The sequence below is a fragment of the Schistocerca serialis genome, chromosome 2 (assembly GCF_023864345.2).
Source record: "Schistocerca serialis cubense isolate TAMUIC-IGC-003099 chromosome 2, iqSchSeri2.2, whole genome shotgun sequence".
Classification (NCBI taxonomy): Eukaryota; Metazoa; Arthropoda; class Insecta; order Orthoptera; family Acrididae; genus Schistocerca; species Schistocerca serialis.
In genome coordinates, this window is record NC_064639.1 from 917,850,233 (window position 1) to 917,862,630 (window position 12,398).

At 38.0% G+C, this 12,398-nt stretch overlaps 1 protein-coding gene across 1 annotated transcript in view; it reads right to left on the bottom strand.

Moving 5' to 3' along the window:
* Positions 1-12,398, bottom strand: part of LOC126458283 (juvenile hormone acid O-methyltransferase-like) — a 357,276-nt gene that overhangs the window by 275,284 nt on the left and 69,594 nt on the right. The window lies entirely within an intron of this gene.

The window sequence follows — 12,398 nt, forward strand, 5'->3', positions numbered from 1 at the left end:
CATTTTGGTCCACGAAAATGTTATCATATTCTTCGGACGACTTGTTATTTTAACAATATGGAAAAGAGAATTCGAAGAGTCTTGTCTATTTGTAAACCTTGTCAAAAGGCGAAATCATCTACTATTTCACATCGCGCTCCGTTGTTTCCTATCATTCCTTCTAAATTAAAAGAATTTGCTGCTGTTGATCTCTTGGGGCCCCTTGTCAGTACATCGAATGGATTTTCGTTAGTTCTAGTCGCTGTTGAACTTACTTCAAAATTTGTTTCTTTCACTCAGTTACGTAAAGCCACTGGACGGTCTGTATCCAATGCCTTTCTTAAAAATTTCTTACATGGAGTTGGAGACGTTCGTAAAATCATTTCAGATAACGGACCGCAATTCAGATCTGCTGTTTGGTCACGCATGCTTCAGAACCATAAAATCAAACCTGTTTTTATTTCATTGTGCTTACCACATTGTAACCCGTCTGAATGGATTATGAAAGAAATCAATAAGCTTTGCAGACTTTATTGTCACAGAAAGCATCACCATTGGGACAGGTATTTACACTTATTTCAAAACGTGCTGAATGAAATGCCTCATGACTCCACTGCTTTACCGCCTATTCTTGTACTGAAGAATAAAGAAGCACCGAACAGAATCAGAGAGCTTGTACCTTTTCCGAATACATGTAAACTTCGACACAAAGACATAATTGATTTGGCTATTAAAAATATAAATTCTGCTGCAGACAAAAGGAGAAAACTACACGGTAAAGCAAATGCAAAGAAACTGTATATTGGTCAGAAAGTTCTCATTAAAGCTCACTCATTGTCACATAAGAAGAAACACTTGAGTCACAAATTCTTTCTAGTTCACAATGGACCTTACAGAATCCAACGTATACCACATGATAATTGCATTGAAGTTGAAACTTTGCGTACTAGGAAGAGTAAACGTTTACACCACGTTTCACATGTAAAAACTTTTATTGAAAGATAATCTGCAATGTTTGAAGTTAAATATCAAGTCAAGAACCAAGAGAACTTATTTAAACAGAAATTACGAATGCATTGTTATAGTGAACAGACGACAGAGTGTAACGTAACGACTGTAAGGTTCACATACTTAGAACATATATCGGCACTACTAATGAGATTTTCATGCAACATTTTGGTTTACTTGAAAAGACGTTCTTTATTTGAAGTACTTTCTGTGGGATTAAAGATGACTTAGCATTTGGTTTCTTTGACAGCTACACAATTATATCTCGACGCTACTAATGTGTGACACAATTTACATTGTTGCTTTTGTGCTGTATCTGCTTTATATCTGCGCAGTTTTTCTGAATTGTTCTGGGAAGTAAAACATGTTTTAGTAGTAACTTTGTGGTATAGCTACAATAAGACAGCCTTTTTTGTAGCACAACAATACGTTACAGTGTAGTACTATCTTGATCACAGTACTGTACGTAATAACTACGATATCTATACGCATAGCATTTCGCTTTTGTTTATTACGAGGTAGGTACATTGACTTCCACAGAACTTTGCTTACGGACGACGATAATTAAGACTCTTGGCACATTTTTTACCCTTAAGTAATGACAGAGATTAGGTTACAACAAGACGCACAATTTTGCGCTACAGGACACGCATTTGAGTGATTAATTTTGTACTTAAAACGTTTATTTTTAAAGATTTTTGAATTACAAAGAAAGTTTTCCGTGATACATTTCATTCCATTGGTGTAATCTGTAACGCCTGAGGGTATAATTACAGGGGGGTACACGCTTACTTTGTGTATCACGTGTTTGGCAAGCATAAGGAGCCCTAGCTAATATGGTATTTGCTTATACAACTTTACACATCGGTACCATGTTTCTCTAAAACAGAATTACACAGCTATCTGATTATTTAACTGAGAGAGACAAACATTTATTTTACTACATCAGTGACAGATGTTTACGTAATTACACCGTTGGATAACTTCACACTTATGAAATTGTATTTGTCTGTACTTTGTGTACTGTTCATATTTTTTCAGAACCATTGTGACAATATGAGAATGTCGTATTTGGTATGGGATCATGGTTTTTAAAGTACGTTTGATGTAGATGACACTTTTGAAATGAGCAGAGAATTTTTTTTTAGGTTTTAAAATATTCAGAACCTACAACTATTTTGAGATGTGTTTGATCTGTTATGATGTTATTATTACAACAACGATGTTTATTATGCTGTTGAGGTATGTTTATGATCAATGAGATGATGCTATATGAGGAATCTGATTACGCTGTGTATTTATTATGATGAAATTTTGAAGACGTGTTGATGAATATGTATATGTGTAATAAGGTAAGGAATAAGGAGTAGTGGTTAGGGACTGTGACTTGTGAAAAAGGATGATGGAAACCAAGAATCGTACTTTAAAGAGTTATGAAATGTGTGTAAATGCATGAGTGTATCACAATGCCAATAAAAATTTTTTGGACACCATTATATTTATAGGATTTTGTTTCTACACATTTGTAACGCAAATTCTCGACCTGTGAAATTTTATATGACACTTTCACTATAGTGCAAACTGGTGTCGTAAATATTTTGGTAAGAAAGTTAAGTGATCACCTTCACGTAATGCGTTGTGGGCACACAGCTGCGCGACAGTCGCCTGGAAAAAAGCCATTAGTGTGTGCCTTTCAGTGGCACAGGTGGAGAAAAAAAGGAGGCCATTATCCTCGCTATTGACATTTCTTTGTAGAAAGCATCGCAAATACGACACGCTCATACTTGAAAACATATGATTACACTGTGGAGCTCGTAATTTATGATAGTTACTAAAATGCCTAATGAAATGATGAGAAACATTTTATATATATTGTCTTTGTAGTTGAGAGATAGCTCATTTTGTTTAATATGTAGTATCTAGCTCCACTGCAGCATTGGTTAAAATAAAATTTTATAGATGTACTAATGTAAATATTTTATGCCTACAGATCCAGTAAATAATAACTTTATGATTACTTCAAAAAAAAACGAAGGAGCACAAAAAGACATTTCCCTTCCCAGGAATTGCATACGGAATTTTCTTTTCAACTACTTGGTAATTTTTTTGGTATAATAACTTCTTGTGGTGCACCACTTTAATGACATAGATATTAAGATGTGAACAGACATTTCCCTTATCTGCATTGTTGTCTTTAGTGTACTATTTTTTCTGCTTGAGCTTTGTCATGTTTAGGTATAAGTTATTGTATTTGCCGCTGCTGCTTGCCAGGCATAGTGCTACTAAATTTCACTTTGTATTACTCTGTGAAGCCAGTTTTACTACAGATTTATTTTTCTTTTTGCTGCACATTGGCTCATATTAGTGATAATGTTGCATTTGCTCTTCAAATTTAGATTTACTGCTGCTAATTTTGCCAAATTGCATTTTTTTGTCATTGCTGTTTGTATTAATTGTTTTGTGCTGCTACATTGCCTCGTCCCTTAGTATATATATATGAGTTCAGTAGATTTAAGTTAGCTTAAGAGGGGGTAGATTATATAAGAACCTAACTATGGAGAATAGGGAAAGAATGCATTGAGAAGTTATATGAAAAAGATTTAGGCCAAAATGGATATTGTACAATGAACAACAATTATTTTGAAAGAAATATGGTTAGAATACAGAAAGGAGGTATAGATAGGACTTTTTGGGAATAATAATGAACGAAAGGAGATCTCCAAGAACAAAAAAGGTTTTGTTTGCAAAATACTGCAGTACCAAATGTTACACTGAAAACGAACCATGTCCTTTCCATTGTGTTATCCCCCTATGTGTTTGTGTATCCTTGTGTATTTGTGTTTTTACTGTCTTTATGTGTTTAGCTAATAAGATTTATGTTGTAGAATTTTTCTAGTACTAAGCTACATTCACTATGATGAAAAATACTGTTATCCTCAAATATAATTTGCATTAACAATATGTTATTTACTTTGTAAAGATGTTTAGACATTATTAATTCTGTTGTGTTTCAACGCTCATGTGTGAAATTAATGTTTCGAAAACTATTCTCATTATTTTATATATTTACTTATATCATAATTCCTGTAACACTGATGTATATGTTTATTTCTATTCTTTTGTAAAGCCTGTGTTACTACAAATCTTATCTATATTGTTATGTTCTTTAATGATGTATTTTGTACCTTTGTTATTGTATTCATACATTATAAAATTGTAATTGACACCAGTTCATCAAATTAAGTAACTTGTAAGTTACATTTCACTGCACACGTTTCTGTTGGTCATAGTATATGGACAATATGTGAGAAGTAGGGACTGTTAGTATTTGCACAGGTGTTAATAATTCAGCAAGGGACTGGATAATAGTATTGCTGGTTCTAAGGACAATTCCAAAAACTTTGTGAGTGCTCAAGTGGTGGTTATGGACTTGCTATATTATCCGCAAGACTCTTCAATGGTGATTGTGCACCCTCACAGTCACAACAGATGGCTGCTGGCCATCTCTACAAGGACTACAGTGGGTCTGTTTCTTTGATGACCCACCTATACCATTATTTCTACAAGGATTACAGTGGGTCTACACCTTTGATGACTCACAAGTTCCATTATTTCTACAAGGACTGCAGTGGGTCTGCACCTCTGGTGGCCCACCAATAACATAATCTCTACCAGGACTACATTGGGTCTGCTCTGTGATTATCTACCTACCAATATTCTTCAAAACTTTGACTGACTCTGCTGTGGGTTTGCTCTGTTGTGGCCCATTACCTGTCTGCATGTTAAGAGTCAGCATTGTCTTTCTGTTGGAAGGACAACACTACTTCAAGACTGCATGGAAATCCACTACTTCCGTGTGTATTCTCCTTTACTGCTCAGACTTTGAGAAAAAAAAAAACACTGCAATTTTACTGTAATGAATGATCAGGACTGTCTCTATGGACTGTGAGAAAATTTTAGCTTTCGACCAGCATTGTATCAATAAGTGTGTGCATTTGATATCTTTTTTATTGTAATTATGAAAAATTTTATCAAATCATTATTGGCCACTGCCCAAAAAAATTTGTAAAATTTTTTGTGGGGAGGGTTGGGGCTATGTAAGTAGGCTGTTTAGGTTCTTATATTGGTAACGCCGCTGCCACGTAGCGCTCTGTATGAAAATCACTGGCTGTGCTGTGTGCAGTCTGTGGCTGGTTGGCATTGTTGTAATACTCGCCATTGTAGCGTTGGGCAGTTGGCTGTTAACAGCCCGTAGCGTTGTGCAGTTGGAGGTGAGCCGCCAGCAGTGGTGGATGTGGGGAGAGAAATGGCGGAGTTTTGAGAGCAGATGATCTGGACGTGTGTCCACCAGAGACAGTACATTTGTAAGACTGGATGTCATGAACTGCTATATATATTATGACTTTTGAACACTATTAAGGTAAATACATTGTTTGTTCTCTATCAAAATCTTTCATTTGCTAACTATGCCTATTAGTAGTTAGTGCCTTCAGTAGCTTGAATCTTTTATTTGGCTGGCAGTAGTGGCGCTCGCTGTATTGCAGTAGTTCGAGTAACGAAGATTTTTGTGAGGTAAGTGATTTGTGAAAGGTATAGGTTAATGTTAGTCAGGGCCATTCTTTTGTAGGGATTATTGAAAGTCAGATTGCGTTGCGCTATAAATATTGTGTGTCAGTTTAAGCACAGTCATTTATAATTTTTCCAAGGGGACGTTTCAAAATTGCTGCTTGAAGAATGAGGGTGACTTCCTATGCCTGAAATCTTCAGCTGTCAACGGTCATTGTCAATCAAAATTTAAGCTGTGGCAGTTTTCGAACTCGGGACCGATGATGCTAGCGCTACACTAGGAAAAATTAAGTCTTTTGTATGTGACCGCAATTTTTAAAATAGTCAATTATATTGTAATGTTCCTGCATGCAACAGACAACGTACCTCGTCTTTCCGCTGCAACTGCTTGAATATTCTGCATCCAGCAACATGCTAAAATAATTTTTAAAAAAATACTGCTATCCATGTAGAGTGCAACTCATGGCCACCACTAATGATGAAACCACTCCCCTTTTTTTATAGAAATTAAATGTACAGGAGTGGTTTAGTCATAAGCCTTAAGTGGTGTAAAAAATTAAAAGAATCAATAAAAATTTTAGTGCGCTATATTCCGAAAACTGACGATTCACGCCCTGCATACTTTACTCAGACCTTCTTTTCCTTTAACAGTTTTATTAATAAAAACTTTAATTATTCCGCAATGTCTTTCATGACGTATCTGGTCACAACGAAGATACGAATATTACATTCAATGTATGCGCACACAAATATGACAACATCCCTGCAGTGGACAAGCAAGCAACAACAAGGAGCGGCCTAAAGGCAAATGACCGGTAATCCTCGAGTAATACAGAGCTCACCTCCGGCGCCACCATCACGGTCACGGTCAGGGCGCGCTGCAACCTCTCCTGATACGCGGCTTCTCCCCACGCCAGTCTGCGTCCCACTACTATCAACAACCCTGTTCGCGCGCTACTACTCGCAATAATAATACCTCAGACTCAGAGTTGGTGTATGCACGCAACAGCAGAATCAACAGCCAACTTCCCAAACGAAGATATACACGTCCAACTTTCAAACTCTATCGGTTCACAATCCGTTTAAGTAGTAACTAGAAAATGGCTATATGGCCACTCCAAGACAAAGTACCTGTTTCAAACAGAAACATACATGGATTCCTTCCGTACTGCGAACTTGAGTAAACGCGCTATAATCACTGCTGTTAAATTCAGGCTGCTCCATTCCTAGAGCTCACATTACTCCAGGGCAGCAATCACTCAGTGGTGGCCCCATAAACAAACCACATTGAGAGCTGGTAGAAAAGCTCTTCTTGAGCGAACAAGCGACTGCCTTTCTTATTGGTTCCGACCAACGACCAACTCATTGATCTCGTCTGTGTCTTGACTACTGCCAATAACCACTTCTGCCAACAGAGAAGGAAGAGCACAAACTACTAGGCAGTATAGCCAACCAATGGCCTGGGGCTGCTAATGCAAACCTAGGCAATAGTGCCGAGTACGGCACAGTAAATCTCCTTATGGTGCACTGAGTGCACAACTGGAATTGAGCCAAACAAATTTCCATTACATAAAAGTACATCTCTTAGCTATCTGTTTGTCTGTTCTGGTACAAAGAGAATGAGTTTCCAGGTAATAGGAGGTGTTTTGCTTCCAGTCGACGCCCATACAGTTTGGCAGGATCTCTTATCAGAGTCAAGTCACGAGTTAAATCACTTAGATCGTTTTAAGCAAATAATTTTCAGGCTTGTAATCATCACCATCATCGCATTCATTTTTGGAGCTGCTCTCCTCTCGCAAATTCTTAAAAATCGTATGTAGGTTTGCAATAGGGAGAGATTCATAATGCATAACTGGTCGTAAGGGTGAAGAAATGTTAGGATATTCTATATCCTTCTTTCTTTTTGTGTCCAACAACCATACAACAACAACAACAACGATATACATGTTTGTGTTATTTAAACACTTGTTGAAACTCATTCAAGAAACTGGAAAAATACATCTAACAACACAAATGTAGTCTCACGACACTGTAGCATGTCCACAATCAACTAAAGCTTCCCCCTAACAGTCAGATGCGCGCCTCAACTGTAGCCAGCTACTCCATATTATCAAAATAAAATTTTCCTGACTTGGAATAAAATTTCTCTTTGTGAATCTTAAATTTAAATGAAAATGAGTTTACTTGGCTTGTGAAAAAGCTGTACACGCTACAAAAAAACTAATAACAGATCTGAAATCAGTACGAAAAAGTACACCGAATGCAGTGAAACATACACAGAATCAAAAATCATTTTGCCTAGTATAATCGACTGCCTTTGAAAGTGGCACAAAATCCAGATCGTTCAGATACTTTCGAACATATCGCCGTCTTTGATTGTAGCGTCAGCAGTCTTGCAAAGTAAAGCAGGTATACTTCCGACATTTTGGCTTTTTAAATTTTGCAAATTTAATTTTTTTAATTGCCCACTAGCACAACTGGGTTAGTTTCACATCTTGCAATTTTGAATTTTCCACCACTGCCGCCTTCCTTTTTTGATTTTACCTCCAACGGCACTGTGACGTGGGACACACGTTCAAGGATACTTCAACTCAATAAAGACAAGCCAATAATTATCAATCGAACACAAACCCTGGGTTATAATTTCCAACAGATTTTATTTTACAACTGCATGACAATGTCAGACTGCTGTTACTCCAGAATAATATACATAATTACCCAAGAAACTGAAAAATTACTAAACAGCCAAAATGTATACGGGTGTCAAAGCCCACACCAAACAAACCAAACCAATAATTTTAGAATCCTTTTTACATAAATCTTACGAACTATACAAACAATAAATGGTTTACTGAGAAAAACTGCCACAGAGGCAGGACACCTTTTAAGATATAACAGCAGTAAGACATTAAAAACACAGCAGAATGAAAGGCATCTATCAGGTATTACAAAAATTCAGTGACAACTAATGGCTTGTCAGAGGTGCACGGAAACTGCAACTCAGATCGAGCCTGAATGAAAGCTGAAAAGAATGGTGAAGAAGGAAAGACGGACGCCTCGGTGTCACTAGGAACAAATAATAAAATACTCAACTTATATTAGCCGAAGAACTGGTGTCTGCTGATAAACACGGCGACCGCGGTATCGATTACAATTCAAACTGACCGCCGGCAAGGCGTCGTCCTCCAGTTAAATGAAGAGCTATAACGGACGACGTGCACTACTAATTATACCACTGGAACAACAACATAAAACCACACAGCAACAGGCAGTATCTAGAATAACAGAATCCCTAAAATATTAGAAAATTCCAAATCAGGAATACGGCCACAAGGGATCCCCAAGCCAACCACTTTAAATATCTGCACTACTTTGTCATTAATAATACGTGCAGACTCGCTTACTACTGCCAGAGCAGGAAGTGATGATATACTCAAATATATAATAAGTTGGTCATAGTGCTAAATCAGGCACTCTTAATATAACACCAGGGCCGATTAATTTTATATATATATATATATATATATATATATATATATATATATATTTATATTTATATTTATTTATTTATTTATTCCGTTAACACACACTCAATAATTACAATACGACAGGACTCTAGCATGCAATAAATTTTTCGCCATTACACCCCCGCTTGTTTACCTCTGAACACATTAGCTAAATAGCAGCAGACACCCAGAATATCGTACCTGTGGTTATTTCGGAGTGCACAGATACGCACTTAGATATACACTCCTTGCCTGTATCTCAGTGCGTCCAAAACAGCGAACCTCGTCCACACAGGTAACTACCATTCAAAAAGTTGTGCAACAGCGGTCAACACGAAACAGATAACATGGGCGTCCAAACACTGGGAGGGCTGTTAACTGCAAACAGCACGAAATTCAATATACATATACAGAACAGGACTTCAAAAACCTGAATAATTCCTACCAATTGATTCTATACCGTATGCGGTTGCAGGCTGATATATACGAAAGGCACTTTCACGAGTTCACATCGTTTAGCAGCAAAGACGGGCCCATAGACCTCTCACACGACGCAGTACACACTCGCCGACCGCACGCACGTCTCCGTCCGCAGCCCCACTGCCCACGTGACAGAAAGAGGCGGAGCATGCGCAAAGAGCGACCGTAGACAACCACACTGCATACCGGAGCGCCAACCAACCGACCAAAACCAGCCCTCTCTCCACAGCGTCGTGCGTTTAAATAAACGAAGAGCGATCAAAGAGGAAAACCGCGGCCACGCGGTACAGAGTCAATAGCCGACATCTCAAACGGATACTGAGAAGCGACTGGCGCCAGCAGTGCCAAGTATCAGTCATCTTGGACTTTTTTAATTTATCACCAGCGCCATCTTGGATTTTAAAGAAATTTTCTGCCGTCGCCATTTTGGATTTTTTCAGCAACTGCTGTGCAGATTAATGGTAAACTCTTGGGTTGTGCGACAGACCTCTCATAACCATACTACTTCCGTAATTTTTCAGCCAGTTGGTCTAAATGTTTGAAGCTAGTATTTGACAGGTACTATCTTATCCTTTATAAGGTAGTCAGAAAGAAACCGTTTTACATCTCGAATACCTTTCCAACAGAAGATACAGACTTGACTTTTTATGGTGCAGGGACAGTGTTGCCGCTTTATTTCTGCCGTGAAGTGTTGACCCATATCTAATCCACGATAGTTAATTGATTTACGAAGTCTATTACATTTCTTGTAAAACGGTCTAATTTATTTTAGTATTTGCTTTTGGACAGCATTCAACTAGCTCCGCAACTATCTCACAGAGACTTTTTTTTGTTAATTCTCCATACTGAATGAATATACTAATTTTCAAATGCCTGGGGCGTGAGCTACGTCTTACACCGCTGTGCTGTTAGGATGCCACGATTGACAACCAACGGGGTCCTGCTATGAAGACAAATGGCGCCCCAGACCGTCACTGCTGGTTGTCGCGACGTGAGGTGGGTGAGAGTCAGGTTGGTATCCACCACTATGGATTCTCATTGACTGGAGTAGAACTGTGTTCAGTGATGTGTCCTGCTGCGAAATGGACCCTGATGATCAGTGAGCGGCCCCTTTCAGCACTGCGCACGTCGACGATACTCTACGCCCTTCATGGCGGGCCATCCTGGACTTATATATCGTCACGATAATGCCCACCCACGCACGACGAGTGTGTGTGATGACTGCTTCCCTTCGCGCTTGTCAGACCCTGCTTTTCAGCTGGGTCGCCGTATCTTTTCCCAGTTGAGAACGTTTGGGGCATTACGGGAAGGGATTCTGACGACCTAACGCGCCAATTGGACAGTAGGACATCCAACAACTCCATTAATCAATGCCAAGCCGAATAATTTCTTGCGTAAGTCTCAGTGTTGGACCAATGCGTTATTGGCTTACTGAATTTATGGAGCTCTTTCACTTAAATAAATCACCCAATTAAGCTGAAGCTGTAATTGTTTGCTTGTCTATCATGAACATCAGACCTACCAATTTCCATCTCATTCGGATAATTTGTTCGTGGTGCATCTTTTTCTCTTGTCTTAGAGTGTACATTAGTGTGAATGAGAAATATATCGTTTTAATACTAATAAACCAAGTCATTTTTTATTGCAGAAGATGCTTCTCATCAGTGATTAATTTTGTGTGGCAGTAACGAAGGCAGTAGGCACATGGTTTCATAATATTTCTGGTGTGAAAAGCTGGAAAGTTGTCCCCCTTCAAAGGATCTGCCTACAAATTAAGTGAACTGTAGTATTTAGTAAAAATGGCGCAGTTTACAATTTCTGTAGTCTAAGAAGTGTCCAAAATGATAATATGATAGCCATTGAACGACACACCAGACTACTTGAAAAGGACGGATCACGTTGGTGCTTCACTTCTGTTGCTACTTACCCTGTGTAAAAATAACTAAATAAATCTTTCATATTAGTGCCATCTGTTTGTAGAGTTACCAATGTTACCTATGGTGGAGCTTTTACAGTCATGCCCTTTTTTTCTTCTTTTCTTTAAAGAAAAAAAAATCTGGCCAGAGTTGTTTTTAGAAAATGACCAGATTTTTGCTAACGAAGTTGCACTTCATCATCCAACGAATTTCAGAGTTTCGTAATTAGACTGAATGGTAAGCTGCACTCATTTTGCCATATGTTTTTCACAAGATTTGTTATCAAAGGTGCAACTGTTTGGAGAAATGATGCATTCGTGAGCGATATCTCGATTCAAGATCTTTGATTTATTAAGCATTGTCTCGATATTTTAACTTTCTGATACGAATGCTTGTTAGTTAATCTTTTGAAGTTGGAGAATTTTGTATGCTGTCGTGTTTAGAAGTGCTGTTTCAATGATAAGTTTGGCTGAGTACTGTCGATGTATGTGAGCGTTTTCTACTAATTCGAAGTATCCCGTATTATTTTCTCCTCATACTGATATTAAAGTATGTTTATTATCCCAGTGTGTAAAATACAAACAGTTTATTGATTATAAAATAAATAACTGTCAGCCTTTTCACAAAAAAGATATTCTGCTTTTTGTGAAGCACTGTCCTGCTTTTGTAACTTTGAGTTGGTAAACCTTTCTGCGTGTCAACCAGAAAACTATTTCTCTTACCCTCCAACTATTATTTGCTAGAATGTAAATGCACAGGACTGTCGTCATTTTGCTTTGTGCCACTTCTCCAGCTTTTGCTTAGCAACGTAAACACGTATTGGCACTTTCTTCACAAATATGAATAAATTCATGCTACTGCTGCCCACTCTGAAACCGTTAAAAACGCATCGATATTAAATAGTGGGCAACAAACAGCTTCGGTGAAGATTGCTTTTCTGATC